At 39.7% G+C, this 16,049-nt stretch overlaps 1 long non-coding RNA gene across 1 annotated transcript; it reads right to left on the bottom strand.

The window, feature by feature from the left end:
• Positions 1-5,179: 5,179 nt before the first annotated feature.
• On the bottom strand, positions 5,180-11,153 carry LOC144649115 (uncharacterized). Its single transcript, XR_013569835.1, has 2 exons — positions 10,983-11,153; positions 5,180-5,411 (listed from the first exon to the last, which is right to left on the bottom strand). It is a non-coding gene; the product is annotated as an uncharacterized LOC144649115 (long non-coding RNA).
• Between the last annotated feature and the right edge of the window lie 4,896 nt (positions 11,154-16,049).

Genomic DNA, 16,049 nt, shown 5'->3' with positions numbered 1-16,049 from the left:
GCGCGACCACCACGACACTCACGCGCGCGCAAAGCAACACTCCTCACAGCGACACACCCCATACCACCACACTACGCAAACAAATGAATATAAAGCAAAACCGCACCCCATAAAAAAAACAAAACCCCACAAAACAAAACACCAAACACAACACCTAAACATAAACCACGAAAAGGGAATCAAAAACAAAAAAAAGAAACCACGAGCACCCACCCGATAAAAAAACTGACCCTGCCACCGGCCACCCAGCCGACAAAATCTAGAAAGTAAATCGCCCACCGTCCGCCCGAGGAAAAAGAGAACCGACAAAAACCGCAGAACCAATCACATCCAAGGACCAAACACATAACAAAATGGCCTACAAAAAAACTAACCATGAAAGGCAACAAACATAAGCAACCAAATAAAAGGCCTCTCTAAACACAAAACATTCTGCCCATGTGCACTAACAGACACGGTGGCAGACAGGAAATGCTCCGGCGTCCCTTTTTTCTTTCGGGGTCTTTTTTGCTGCTTCCCGGTCCCTTCTTTGTGGCCTCTGTTGTTCTAGTGTTTGGGGGTCGGGCTGTCTCTGCTTTTTCTTTCTTCTTTTTTTTTTCTTCTCTCTCTTTCTTCTCTCTCGCTTCGCCTCTCCTTCTTCGCGTCTTTCTCCCCGGGGGGCCCTGCTGCGCGCTCGTTCTTCGGCGCCCCTCTTCTCCGGGGCCGTCCTCCCGCGTCTCTTCGCCCCCCTCTCTTTCTCGCCGGTCCCCCTCCGCCGTCCCCGCGCTCCTGCCGCCGTCTGTGGGGCTTGTCTCGTCCTTGCAGCGGTCGCGCTGGGTCCGATCACCCGGCGCCTGGGCGTCTGGTGGGGCGGGGCGGCGGCTCTTGCTCCCCGCTCTTCCTGTCTTTTTTTGCTCACGGCTTTCCTGCCTGTTCGGTGGCTCCCGGCAGGGGGTCTGCACGGACGCTTGGTGGCCTCTGGGTGGGGTCACTTTTTGGCTCTTGACCCTGTCCCTTGCGCTTTTTGTTTCTTTTCTCTCCTCTTTTGCTCCCTCTGCCCCCCTCTCCTCCCACCTCCTTCCCTTCCCTTTTTCTGGTGGGGCGCCGGCCCCCGCTCTCCCCCGGGGCTTCTCGCGGGCTCTGCCTGTCCCACTAGGCTTGGTCTTTGTTCATCCTCTCCTGCTGGCCTTCCCGGGGGCGGGCCGCGGGTGTGGCCTGGGTTGGGCGGTACTCGGGGCGTGAGGACTGGGAGCCAGGGGGATGGAGGTTCCGTCCCTGACAGGAGTTTGGTGTCCTCTGGGGCATTTCTTGCAATGGGAAGTTCCCTTTATTTTCTCGTGCACCCTACTTTTTCCTCATCCCTTTTGTGTACTTGGCTTTCGCACAAAACGTTTTGACTACCTTTTTTTCTCTTTTTCTCTTCCTCTCCATTTGTCTTTTTTTCATATTAGTATTAGGGCACTAGCTTTTGCCTTTTCCTTTCTCTTTTCTCTTTTTTCTTTTTTTTTTTTGTCGTCTCTTTCTCTCTCCCTGCCGTGTTGTGCCTGCCCCTCTCCGCTTCTGCGTTCGGGCGCACGCGGATGGGGGTGGGCGCGCGCGATCAGCGTGGGGCGGCTGCGCGCGGCCCAAACATAGCTGGGGGGTCGCCCGGGTAACATTGGTGGGGGCCTCCACTGTTGAACATACTTGAGAACTTGTCTCAGTCCTTAGATGGTATCTCAGTCTCTGACCTGAGTGTTAGTGGCATTCTCCTTGGGTGGGGGTATACTCGCCCCCAATAAAGCTAACAAGGGGTGTCACCCATAGGGTTTTCTTTACCTACTTGAACGTCATAATAGGGTACTGGGAATTTCTATTCATAGGGTAAGGATTTTTTAAACATTTTCTCAGTTGTCCGTTCAATATTGTCAGGCTATGGCCTTTTTTGGTCATAACTTGGAGGGCTAGGTCACTAATGTAGTAGGATGTGGTTCGCTGTGACTATGGTGGTAAACATTTAAATTTCCTACGCTCTGTAATACGTCCATAAAATTAACACGCGGTAGAACAAACGCTGAAATAATTGGATATTATGGTCGCGGCACATGAAACCAGTGGTAGGACAAGATTGGGCACTCCTTCTTCGCTCGGGTAGCAGCCGTGAGAGGTTATAACGGCCTCGCCGTCGAAGAGAATAACTCACCGTGCAGTCTGCGTCCTGCCGGCTCGAGCACGTATATTTCCCTTCCTACCTCTCAGTTTAATTTTCTACTGGTTTTTTTTTTATCTCAGTGTTTTTAACCGTTGCAGCATCTAAAGATTTGGAGTTCACCACTTCTCTTGTGTTCTTTCCGCCATTTGTCTATTTACTTCCGGTGATTGCCATTTCTTTTGAAACAATCAACATCGGCCCTCCAGCGGAAGTTCAGAGTCGCTCTTTCTTCAAGCCTGCGCAGAAGGGACGAAGACTCGGGCACGAAAATGAATGTGCATAGCTACCTAATGATATTTTGTTCGGTACCTGGGCAGTCCGAATGCCTCACACCAATTTCTTCAAACTGCATGACTGCTTTTTTAGTAATAAACTATTTTCTCAAGTGAGCAAAAAGAATTCTGAGCAAAGTCACGTGACTAATGACGTCATCTACCTACGACTTATACAAGATCGGTAGTTTATGGTAAGAGTTATTTCTATACGACGTACTACTCCTGCTGACTTCAAACTGACAAGTTATTTGGCATTAACGATTTTTCAGTTGCAAAGGATTTTGGGAAGGTTTTTATTATAATTATATATTGTTTTTATAATTATTATTATAGAGGAAGGGTCATTATCGGAAGAAATTTTGTACTTTGATAATAGATAAGGTAAAAACTGTGTCAGGGAGTTTAGCCAAATTAAGGCCTACGAATTGGCCATCAAATTCGGTGAAATATAAAAATAACTGCTTAAATCAGTGAAGGAACATTTTCAACGACACGATTGACAAGATTGAAACGGATTGTGATATCGGTTTTTGAAATATTGTTGGGCTAAACAGTTTTCAAAGTTATTTCGTTGGCTTGTAACTTTCAATTATAACGCCCAGAAAACACATTTGGTTTAAATCTACTTTATATGTTTTTGTCATTTAGATCCATAAAGAAATTTTATTGCAAGCATAAGCGAGTATTTAGCAAAACTTAATAAAATACACTTAACTCAGCGGTGTCACAGTCCTTTTAAATAAGTGTGTTATAAGAACCCCGCAAAGTAAAACTCTTTCAACAAACAAGACAAGAAACCAAGAGAAGATAAAGGGTAAGAGAGTGAATTCCCCATACAGGCCTTATTCCAAAGGTAATCCCTCTTAAAACGGTTATTTTTAGACATGGTACCCAGTACTTCCGCGGATATAAACGTGCGTTGCGTGGATTTTCTCACGCGTTTTCTTGGAGAATGCAAAAGCCAAAACATGGTGGAAAGCGGAGTGGGGTAATTCTGGTCGTCCCCCCTGAAAACGGGAGAGAACCTCCACGCAACGCGCGTTAACATCCGCGGAAGTACTGTGTACCATGTCTTAAAATAACGTTAGACTGATTACCTTTGGAATAAGGCCTATATGGGGGATTCACTCTTTTACCTTTCATGATCCTCTCTTGAAGAAGCACAAAGCAAAAATTCTGTAATGTTATGATATGATACGCAAAAAAGTTCGACTGTTACAGAAGTTCCAGAAGGAACTATTATGTTCTTCAAGTCTTAACGGTAAGGGATTACATAGAAGTGATATTATGGGGGAGTTTCTGTATCCATATCTGAGGTATTAGGGCGTTGTTTCGAAAGGGCCTATTTTCGGTTCTTTGTTTGTTTCTTAAAGATGAATTCCAGTCCGTACTGCGCAATCTCGGCCGCAATGTTTATGTGAGTCTCACACGAAGGAATGTTACGTTTACTAGCCAAACTAAAAATTCCGTAACAAACTAACCTTTTTTCTTCATTATTAACGCCAGATAGCCTTGCAGAACATTACAGTGAAACGAACTCAACCGGGGCCATCCAACGTTTTTTAGCCAATCACAAGACAAGTTTTAAACAAAAGAATTGGAGTTCCTTGGTCAGGGGACCAATCACAGTGAAGGGCAATTTTAACTCTTCGCTTGACTGATACGATGCGGGCACGCTGAGTGTTGTTTTTACGGCAAAAAATTTTGTTCATTCGTTACGGTTAGGCGGTCTCAGTATTGAACACTGGACGGAATCAACGTAAGTCGGCCGCGATTTTTGACTGAGGATTCAGGTACGACGGGGCGAGACTTCGAAGACTGACGAAGTGAGAACGTAGCGAAAAAGCGTCACGGCCAGCTCAAATTCCGGCGTCTTGGGTCGGGAGCTTGGATATTCTTGATCGATCGGCCGGGAGTTTTGAGACTGAACGGACGCAACGTAAAAAAAAATGCCGCTCGGCTAAACCACACATTTTCAAAAACGGCCGGGAGTCGAAGACGAAAGCTATGTCTCTGTGCGGCCGACTTTTAACATAAACGGGCTCAACGTAAAAATACAAGCGCTAACTAGTGGTGAACCTGTCGGTCTTGTTGTTGAGTTTTTCCGGCGTGATTTATGGTTTGTGTTCGCCGTGATTGTTCATTAGGTACAATGCTTTTTCTTTTACTGTTCACTGGTTATCTCTGCTGACCGGTGTTGATTCGCTTCGGCAATATATCTGTTTGAGGGTCGTCTTCCCCGGTGTCATTCGGTAAAATTCGGTCCGTCTTCCCGCGCGGCCGTGCTATTTTCTTGGTCCGTCTCTCATCCGCCGTCTTCGTTGTCCGTCCATTTCTAACCGGCAGACTTCGCCAACCGTAAACGAAATGAACAAAATAATTTTTTGCCGTAAAACTTTAGCGTGCCTTCGCATCGTTCATCAGCGAGAGTAAAACTCGTCTTGTGATTGGCTAAAAACGTTGGGTGGCCCCGGTTGAGTTCGTTTCACTGTAATAAAGAGTAGAAGAATCTCGACGCTATTTCAAACTGACGTTTCAGCTCATCGGGAATTCTTGAACGAAACGAACCGTAATGGCGGGCTAAAAAACTTCATGTACGCTGTTACCGAAGTGTAACGTTTCAACGAATCAAAACAAAAACGAAAATAAACCACGAGTCTGCGCAGTACGGACTGGAAATCAATATATTTAACGACAAACACTCGCAGACATGAAAGCGTAAAATATTAGTGCTCATTTGTTTTATTATATGTGCCACACTATACAGTTAAATCAGATAAATCTTCATCTCTGCGCTTGACAAAGTCTGCTCTTCACTTGCGCATGCATTACATGACTTAGGGAGTTAGCCGCTGGACATTATTTTACTCTTTAAATGGCGAGGGCGCGTCTTCAGCGTCTTCCATAAACTCTCGCTTGCAGTGCTCCTTCAGCGCATGGCACATGTGTCTTTTTTCCTTCATCACCTGGAAATAGAGAGAAACGCGTTCTATTTATGTTTTCTTCAAATTATTTTTGAAAAACTATTGAGAAAGCCCAAGGAAGTGTACAAGGTAGTGCTAAGTTTTAATTCCGTGGATGTAACCCTGCCTAGTGTATGACCATTCAAATCACTGCTATTGAGCGGTACTTTCATGTTATTACGCTTTATGCTTTTGCGTTAACTCTTACGTCTGTGGATGTAGTATGAGACGACTCAAGTGAAAGCTATTAAGCATTCCGTCCAAGTGTCTATGTCATTATTTAGCGATATGAAATATTTCTTACACCCATTATGTCATCGCCCAGAATGCCGCGACACATCCGGGACTTCTGAAGCCCTTCTCGCGCGAATATTCAAAAGCTCATTAGACAAAGTAGACATAACAAAAAAGTCGGCCAAAAACAATCACCACTGCTCGGGAAATCTACTTTTACAAGAAAACGGTTTAGTTTACTCGTTACCATTCATATGGCTTTTGTAGAAATGAGGTAAATGAAGACAATGCGACTACTTTTACGTCTGTTACTGTTTGGAAAGTATTATATTTTTTGGCCTCAAATGCAGCTATTTTGTAGCTTTGCATGTATGGGATTGACACTTTGAGATTGAAAATCTCGAGAAAAAAGAACTAAGCAGGAAAGCATTGCATTGCACCATACTTTTTGATTGACATGTTGACAGCACCAATTCACGTCCAAGGCTTTTACTTCAAGACCAATCAATTTCCAGGAAGAACAAACGCAATTTATATTAATTGTATCGACACTAATGAAAAAGGCGGGGCTATTTATGCCGATCGACTTCAACGACAAATTACTAACAACTGCTTGAAAAATGGTGTAATATTGTAATTAACATGTTTGCAGTGTTATCATTGTCGTTACCATTACTATGAAATTTCTCTTTTTGGGCATGACGTTTCGAGGACACGCCGCCTAAATTAATCGAACAGAAAACTCAGCGTTCTTTTATTGACTTAAAGTTGTCAATGGCAATATCAACTCTAATTTATTCTAGTTTAAGTCAGTCGCAGCAGAAAAAAATATAACTCACTCTGCTAACCTGTCCATCTCATAGAGAAAAATCCTATTAGCGCAAAATAAAATTCTCACAACGCAAAAAGTAGCTATATAGAAGGACTGTTGAAGGAAGCAAGGAGAATACGGATGCTAAACACAATTATAATGATTCATCTTTTCTTGAGGTTCAGGCTGTGAACAAATTGAATTTGTTTCAAGGAGTAGTTTGTCTTACTCAAAATTTTGATGCTTATCTTTATAGTCCCACTGAGATTTATTGCTACAAGTCGTTCGATTTAAACTTTTGAATTCTTATAAAATGTTCAGTAACTAAATTCATCACCGTGATAAAGCTAACAGTACTTATTCAATATGTTATTGATGAAATTAAAAAAGTTGTTATTTTAAAAGCTATCCCATGGGTTTTGCCTAAAGCACTTTAATTAAAAATGCTTACTGATTGTTTGGACTTTTCTCGCTTTGTTTAAGCCGTAGAAGTAAAAAAGGTGTTTATGTTAAAGTATATTTTTTGTTCATGGTACCATAATCGATTTCACGAATGTGCTTTGTTTTGTCAATGAAAACATGCAGAATTACATTTATCAGTAAACAACAACTGAAATTACTGTTTGTATATTTATGAAGCAGTACTTTGAAATAGTAGTTCAACACAGTGGCTGTAACTTACTTCTTAGAACCAAATAATTATCTGACCTGGTAATGTATATATTCTAAGTTCTGCACGATTCCGCTTGAAAAAAGCTTTCGGCGAATACATATTAATTATCATGTGAATTAATGCCTCATTTGAGTAACTCACTCATTGTTTTCAAACGTTTCTAACAACAAGGTGCACAGTAAGTGTTATTAAAAGCAAAAAAGTAGTTATTTCGAATCTGTCTCGCGGCTTTTGAAAACATTTTTAAGAGAAAATAAAGGAGAAAAAGAAACATGTATGGTTTACAGCATGATTTTGACCGGAAGATACTGATATAGGTTTTTTTTGTTTCAGGTGTTTTCACTGCCGTTTTAAGTTCAAGCTTTGCTTTACTTTACATAACAAAAACGGATTTAAGTTTGTTTTTCAGTTTTATCGTGGATTAGCTACAGTAACCGGCTTTATGTTTACGAATTCGACTCCGCCCAGTCGTTTACAGGCGAACATTTGGTAATGTCTATGGCAGCCATAGGTTTACACCTGACCTATAGATACGTATAGATTTATGCCAATCAGAATTTCACTTTTCTTGCTTAGCTGGGCTATAGGTAAAAGCTACGGTTACGCTATTGCCAGCTGGTTTGGTTCTATTTTTGAAACACAAACATTACAAGTATTTTGGCTTTTCTATCTGAAGTATTTCCCACGTAGGTGCAAGACTAGGTTCTCCGCCTTTTAATTAAAAATCACGCTTGATGAGCGTCGCTTTGAAATAACAACGCCTCCGATTGAAAAATATGTATTTTTTTACATTTTAGATATTTTTTTGTTGGTAAAATATTCGAGATAAGTTGTATTGACCAAGGATTTAAGGTAAAACAATGATTTAAAACAACATGTCATCTAAATATCGTGTTTGTTTGGTTTTCCTCTTAGTTACATTGCTTTGCTCCAAGAAAAATTGTCTCAGACTATCTGTTTTTCCTTTTTGATCTTGGAATCTTAATTAAAATTATTTTGTATTTTAAAAGGAGGTGGTCCATTTTTTAAATAAACAGTAATTTGAGATAGTTGTGGCTTATTGTAACTTGATGACCGTTTGGTGTTTTCACAGAAAATGGAAACAGAATACATGTTCCTAACATACCTCCAAGGCTCTTTTCCAGTTAGAATTACCAGAAAACCCCTGAGCTGTGGGCAGGTTAGCCACGGCGATCACTAACGCAACGACAAGAAAAATTGCCAAACGTTTCTGCATGTTTTTTTTCGGTGTAGTGGAGTAAAGATGCGCTCACTTTGACGGCTTGGCTTCAAATGGTTCGTAACAATTGTGTTGGTTCTGTTTTTGAATTGAAGCTGCTCTTTATACAAAATCCAAACAAAAGACTTGTAAAGTACGCGCTCATCATGACTCATTATAATAAATGAACTCTCCAGCAATAATAATTAAGCGACTCCCACGTTGTCTTCAAGGCTGAAAATCTTGACAAATTTATCCTAACGGCGCCATTAAAGGACGTCCTAGAAAAGCCTCGTAAAACTATAGTAATCACTTTTATTTCCTTTACGGACCGTTCGGTTTTTACGAGAAGGGGGGAGGAGGGCTAGTGGTATTGGGGAGGGGGGTGGTGTAGGGATGGTAGGGATGTATAGTGTGTATAGCATGCCTCTGGATTTACCCCTACTTTGTTATGTACCAGTTCAACATCAACATCAGCATCAAATCAAACCCACCATCTATTTGGTTGCAAATACAGCTCAATCCCACTAAAATTTACGTCCCGTCGATGAACAGTTACAGGGACTGACTATTCTTTCAAACCCCAACAGCCCTCCCCCCCCCCCCCCCCCCATCCTCATAAATTAACGGTCCCTAAAATGCGAGAAGCGAGCTAAACTTAGAAACAAAGACAGTCCATCAGTGCTGGATTAGTGAGAAAAATCGGCATCCGAGCGGCATTAATCAGAATGTTATTTCTTATCGCCGCAAATTCGTTGGTATCATCAGCATAGCTTTGTTCACTTGATGAAGTATTCACTGCTGGCTCATTGCTTATTAATTGCTTGAAGTTAAAAACAGTTATTCATTGTTCGACTTGTGTGTTACGTTAATAATGCACGGACTGACCACCATTAAAAATAAATTACTAGTCGCCGTTAAACAGCAAGGTTTGATGCTCGAGAAAGATTTGTCAACTTCAATATTTCCGTAATTTTAAATCAGGCAAGAGAAATTTACTTTTCGTACCATTTCATTCCTCCCGTTCTATTTTTGTTTTTGTCGCGAATGGATGTTTCGGCAAAATCTAAACGTCGGTTAGATCGCGCTATATAAATGACAAAAAGAAAAAAAAAACAAATATATTTTGAAATAAGATAAAATGACTATGTTTTTTATGGATTCATTCGGCTCGCCGGCTTTGCTTTTATCACTGTGTGGGACGAATTTTCGGCTAACGCGGATTTTCGGATTACTGTTATTTGAAAGTAAATGTGGTCAAAGAACTCATTGCTTTTCGGCCAAAAGAGTAAAGTAATATCAAAGTAATCTTTGTGGATTTTGCACATCCGACCCGGGATCATAAAATTCGGACTGATCGAAAATTACTTTTTAAATGCTCTTTAATGATTTGTTTTAATACTTTTTAATTGCTGAATAGCTCTCATTAGATTTGACACATTGATCTTTCTTCTTGCGTTGATAAAAGGGTTGACATAAACATTATACACTGATTATACAACAAACTTCTAGCGAACGTTTGGAGATTAAACACTTCAGATGTAAAATTATTATGCATTTTTTTTTCTTTTAATGCGTTTCACCTGCGGACTTGCCTACTTGAATAGAAGAAGATAGAGAACTCCAACATTTACCTATTGGAACATTTATCATCGATTTAGCTCACGTTGATAAATGTCTATGTATATCGTATCTGATCTATTAATAATTGATAAATTGAGTAGAGCGAGATATTTTTAAGCAAAACCTGACCCTTACTGGTCAGTCTTGCGAACTCGATTTCAGAACTTTTTTTGCAAAGATAAATCCTGAGAAACAGCTTTAGAAAAAAATTTGGCAGGCGCGGCTAAGGATAACCTGACACAAAAATAACTTTTTTCCATGTTTCCTGTTTATTTTGAACTACATATCACTTAAACATTGTTTAATTTGTTTGGTTTTTCCTCTTCGCCCAGGGGAGGGGGGGGGGGGGGTACTTCGGCTTGTAAATGACGGGGATGATCGAATGGAGGCAAAACTCAGGACTCAAAAAAATCCCTGACTCTTCCGACATTACCCAAAAAATATCCCTGGACCAAAAATAACCCCCCCCCCCCCCAAAAAAAAAAAAAAAAAAATCCCTTGTCAAATTACCCCTAAATTGCCAGGAGGGGCAGTAATATAACGCAAAGAAAATCATAAAAATTGAACGCTCGTGTTTGTTTATTCATCATTCCATAAAAACGCCAAGGCCGTGCCAGGGCACTTAAGTTCGTTTTTAATACCCAAAAAAATCCCCTATGTTAATCAAGTCACCCAAAAAAATACATGCCAGATTTTCCAACCCAAAAAATCCCGGAATCGAAAATTTCAAACCCAAAAAAAGCCTTCGATCATCCCCGTCATTTACAAGCCGGAGTACCTCCCCCCCCCCCCCCCTGGGCCTCTTCGTTGCATAACCTTGCTCCAAGAAACAATTTCCTTGTAATTGGACTTCCTTTTTCCCTTATTTTTGATATTCATGGGAATCTTACAAATTAAAATTACCTTGTATCTTTACAGTAAGACGTCACTGAATTGTGAACACTTGTTTGATGTGACAGAAAACACGCATATTGTAACTTGTTGAAACTTATAAACATACATGTTCCTACAAACCTCCAAAGCCCTTTTCCAGTTACCAGTACCGCCTGAGAACCCTTGAGCTGATGGCACGTTAGAGACGGCGATTACTAACGCAATAACAAGAACAATTGCCAAGTGTTTCTGCATGTTTTCTTCAGTGTAGGGATCATACAGTAAAGATGTGCTCTCTTTGACGACTTGGCATCAAATGGTTTGTTGCATGCAGTTGTGTTGGTTCTGTTTTTAAGTCCAAGCTTCTGTTGAACAGTTTCCTGTTCAATTTGTTTAACTTCCTCTTCAATAATTAATCGTTTTGTTGTCAGAGTTAAGACGTATATTTAGCCATATTGATATTGGTAAAAAAAACCTCAGTGCTGGATTGAAAGTAGGCTACGTTTCCGAGTATAGATTTATTTAATCGTAAATCTCCAGGATATTAAAGAAAAGCCGGCGAATGAAAAAAATATTCTCATAAAGTTTGATGGCGTATTTCCTTGACTAAGCTAAAGCGCCCGGTTTGCTTATTTTAAATTCGATTCAAATTTCGAATCCCCCTTTACAAATTTTAATACAATTTTTTTTTTGTTAAGAAACCTGGAGAAATTTCACCTTTTATTACCAAGCCAAGCATACATTTATTCTTAAAGTGGGCTTATGTTATCAATTTTGTGATTCTGTATAAAGTTGCGTTTCATCAAGGAAATATATGAATGTGTATTAAACAATTATTGGATGAGGTTTTTGTGATATCCGGAATAATCAAAAATCATTACAGAGACCTTGATTATTCCGAATATCACATAAACCGAATCTAATAATTGTTTTTATACATTGTTTTTCTGGAAAAGGAAGTAATGACAAACGATTTCAACCTATTTCAAAACTTGTGTTACATGTAATTCCGGCTGGTCGTCCTACTAAATCGTGGAATAGTTCCTTCCCAATTTTTGTTAGTCATTTTGTGTTTTCCGAGACTTTATTGGCCAGCAATTTTTGAACTTTGGTCAAATTATTTCTCGGTTGAAGAAGTGAATCGACGAACTATGAATTTCCTTCGCCGCCACTGCCTGACACATTGCTCTTGGAAATCATGCATTGCGCGCGCAACCTACAGATTAGTGATGCTAGCAGATTATTCACTAATCTGTAGGTTGCGCGGGGTTGTGCGGATTCCCAGAATTAACTGTAAGCTCTTAGCCAATGAGAAGACAGCTAGTGACTACAATGTATAATAATGTTGCTACTCTTGCATAAAATCTGCTTTATCCTTTAGGAAGTATCTTTCAAAAATATACACAAGCTTTACACAGTCTATGAGACGCAAACAAGTAACAACAGCTCGGCACCAGCACAACGATAAAGCGAAATTGAGACTACACATCAATAATTTTTTTTTTAGATAATGGAGCGACGGAAAAGGGGGAACACCGCGGCTTTTTTTCTCGCTCTTTTCTAGCTCCTTGAAGGTTCCGCTCGACTATGCCAGAAAGAAAAGGGAACTGGCTAAAAGCATGTTTAAAGCGTCGGTTTATTGAGCAATCAGAGATACCGAGTGCTGTAAACTGAAGTAAAATTGCCTACGAGTGTTAGCTGGTGATAATGAGCTGAGTTGACTTACAAAGACAACGAGCCGAAACACGTTGGTTGAATTGATGTTTTTGAGCTTAAATCAAACGTCTGTACCGCCACGACAAACAATCTAAAAATTACTGTGTGGTTGTATTACCCTTTCAAGTAAGTGACACCACCTCGTCTTACTGATTTTATATACACTACACACAATTAACAGATCTGAAATACACTAATTTAACACAGCTGCTACAAGGCGGGATGTTACTTTGATCATCATTTGCCTGGGAATCAGGCAATTAACAACTGAACGGCCTTATTTATCATTAATTGATGTGGTTTTATAGTGTTTGCTCTCTATTTAGTAAAATTGAAAGTCACAGATTTGAGTTTTGATATTGTCTGGGCTTTCAATTTCCTGTTTCGTTCGCAGCACAGTCACAGCTAAACTAAAAGGCAAGTCCGTTTTTTTAAATATCTGAACCACAGATAATTTTGATGCAACCTTGCGTAGCATAAATCATTTCGTAATACTTTGCGAAAAAATAAAGTTCCCTTAAAAAAAAAGGTCATGAAATCGTGAACATATTTTATCATGCACTTAATTTATGTTTGGATAGAGTCTCGATTCCACGTACAAGTCCCTAGGCGGGTGTTTACATATAAAAACTCGTACTGCTGCGAGTTCCTGACTTCGTGATTTCATACTAACAGCGGTTACATGTTTGCGGTTTTTCAGGCTATATTTCTTGGATAACGAAAACTACGCGTTCTAGCGATCGGGTTGACTAAAAACCGATATGTCTCGATCGGATATGAAATTTAATTTGTTGTGGTATCGTGTAAATTAAATGAATAGCCCCCTAACTATCCAAGATAGGGGGTGAAAAGGTTCGCAGATCGACGGATACGACCTTTAAAAGCGCACGAATTGTGGATTTTTGAGACACATTGAGCGGATTTGACAAACTGAGCGATTTCGAAATTAGCTTAGCTGAGAAGATTAGCTGAGAATTTTGGCCCTGTTTTCGAACTCTTCATGTCAGGAAGTTCAGATTGTGGATACTATTAAAACGAAGTTCGGATCACTTTGGTCGGTTTCGTTGGTATGTTGGCGGAATTATTAAAAGTAGTGTTCTTGGTACACGCAGTGTTCCATGCAAATGGGTGGACTGAATTATTTTTTGCGAAGTGACGGGCTGATTCAAAGTTATGATTCTCGTTTTCGTGTTCCGCCTTTCGCACTGCCAAGTTTCTTTTTGTTCAGTTCTCAAATGTAGATTTCACCACATGTGCACTCGGCACGATTAGATGACGTTTGATTTGTGTCACTGTTTGTCTTTCAGGTTAAACAAACTTTTGATTTTTCTTGTTTGCCAAAAGATGATAAACATAAAACGCCCACTCGTAAAAGTGTTCAGCTGTTTATGAAACGTTTGCTGAGGTTCACGTTGTCTTGGGAGTAGGGTAACTTGATAAATAATTCCTTTCTCTCTTCATACATATACTCTGACAGTATTCTGGGATTAACCTTTCTTCATTGCCTCTGGATATCCTGCTAAAAAGCAAAACAAACCGACAATTTTTTTCGCAATTTGAAATAACGTCATTTGTTTGATATTTTTAAAAATTCGGCTGAAAACCATCAATCTTAATTGATTGCTAACATTTGATGTATACACACGATCTTTTTAACTTTTACACACAATATTAAGGTGACATCAGCCTCAAAACTGGCTGGTACTGGGTTATTATAAGTATCACATTTATGCGACGGTCAAGTCAGACGCATAACACAACAGTTTTTAAAGGCAAAATAAAGATGTCGCTCGTTCAGGAAATCCACGGAGTGGATTTTCCTGTAAGTTGTTGTGAGTAAACTTCAACTGGCAGCGTTTTGGGGGTAATTACAAAAAAATTCACCTTGGCATTTTAAAAATAATCGCATTTTATTAAAAACGAAGGCTTCCGATAATCGCACATAACTTAAACAAATCGCGTTTGATCGCCATAAAATTTATCATTTTATATAATTTAAGCTTTATTCTTTCAGATTCTCAAAAATCTCAGCAATTGCTTCACGTTTTCCTGTTTTAAAACGCGCTTAAAAAAAGGGAACTGTCAGCCTCATAAATACCCGCGGGCCACCTTAAGCTTACTAGCGAGACTCATTCACGTCAGACTAGATATGCCAACTTAATATTGTTCGCCTAGTTGTCAAACGACAAACTAAAGGAGGAAGACCATTTACCGTGACTGCCTGTCAAGCCTGGAACAGCTTACCGCTATCTATGCGAAAATTAAATCTTTTAAGAACTCTCTTTGGAAGAAATTTTTAAAGAACAGCAGCTTTTAAATCATTTTATTCTGTAATTTAGTTACACTTATTACCCTTTTTACCTTTTTAATATTTTATTTCGTATTTCTTGTATTTTTATTCGTTATATTGTCTCGTAGTTTATTAATAGTTATTAAAAGCGGCAAATCTGATTTAGGCAAAAATCAGGCTTTACTGATTTGGCGGTTTTCTGTTTAACGTTGCCATGGAAATATCGATTACCTTAAAATATATATCAAAGTAAACTTCAATCTAAAACCAATATATGGTGTAATTTTCATATCGATCCGAGTCAGGGATCAAATTGCAAATTGCAGGTATGGCCCAGAAAAAACTGTATTGAGCCACCTCGAGAAGAACTTTAAATAAAAACCGCGCTTGCGCCGGCATAAATTGAAAAATCAAATTCCTTCATTTTTTGCTCATTAATAGCTTTTAGGTAGATAAGAAACCTGATGTATTTCGTTCCCTCCAGAAGTCTTCTAATTTCGAGAAGAAAAACGAAAGTCAGTTTTCGTTATCGGAGCCTCGAAATGACACAATTTTCAACCCGAAATTCGTTATCGTAAACTCACCTCGCGTTCGCAAACAAAGCCACATTGACAACTTTGGATGCTTTCTATCAACAGAGAAACTCTTTTTCATTCGCTAGAATATAATTTCAGGGCTTAAGCAAAACTCCGCGAAGTGAAATAATTAAAAGAGTGAGGAATACATTTCACGATACTAGAAAGTCAATTAAACAGTAGTTTTCAACGGAATTTTTTTAATATGTGGTAGAACTCCAAACTTTCTCAATTCTCGTATAAATAATCTAAGACATACCTGAGAATTGGCTTGGGTTGTTGAAGGCTGCCTATTTACCAATGCATCGTAGTCCCACAAAATGTTGTGATATCGATCAAAATAGCCTATTGCTGTCTAACAGCTAATCATATTTCTTGGCTCCAAAATACAACAAAGCAACTGTTAAGCGCGAAATTCCTTTTGCATCTTCGTCCTTAGCAATTTTCCTTTATCGTGGTTATTTTCTCTTGACAAAAGTGTGTACAGAACTCAACAACGATCAATTTGTTTCTTCAAACTGCCTTGGTGGTGACGAAAAATTGGGTGCGTTATTTTACACTCTGTGGCTGATATCACTACTGCGCAGACTCAATTTACGTCGCAATATCGTGTTTTATGTCACGTGT

Source organism: Oculina patagonica, chromosome 4 (assembly GCF_052425735.1).
Source record: "Oculina patagonica isolate OP01 chromosome 4, crgOcupat, whole genome shotgun sequence".
NCBI classification, from domain to species: domain Eukaryota; kingdom Metazoa; phylum Cnidaria; class Anthozoa; order Scleractinia; family Oculinidae; genus Oculina; species Oculina patagonica.
The sequence above is the reverse complement of the archived record's forward strand: the minus strand, read 5'-3'. Positions and strand labels throughout refer to the sequence as shown.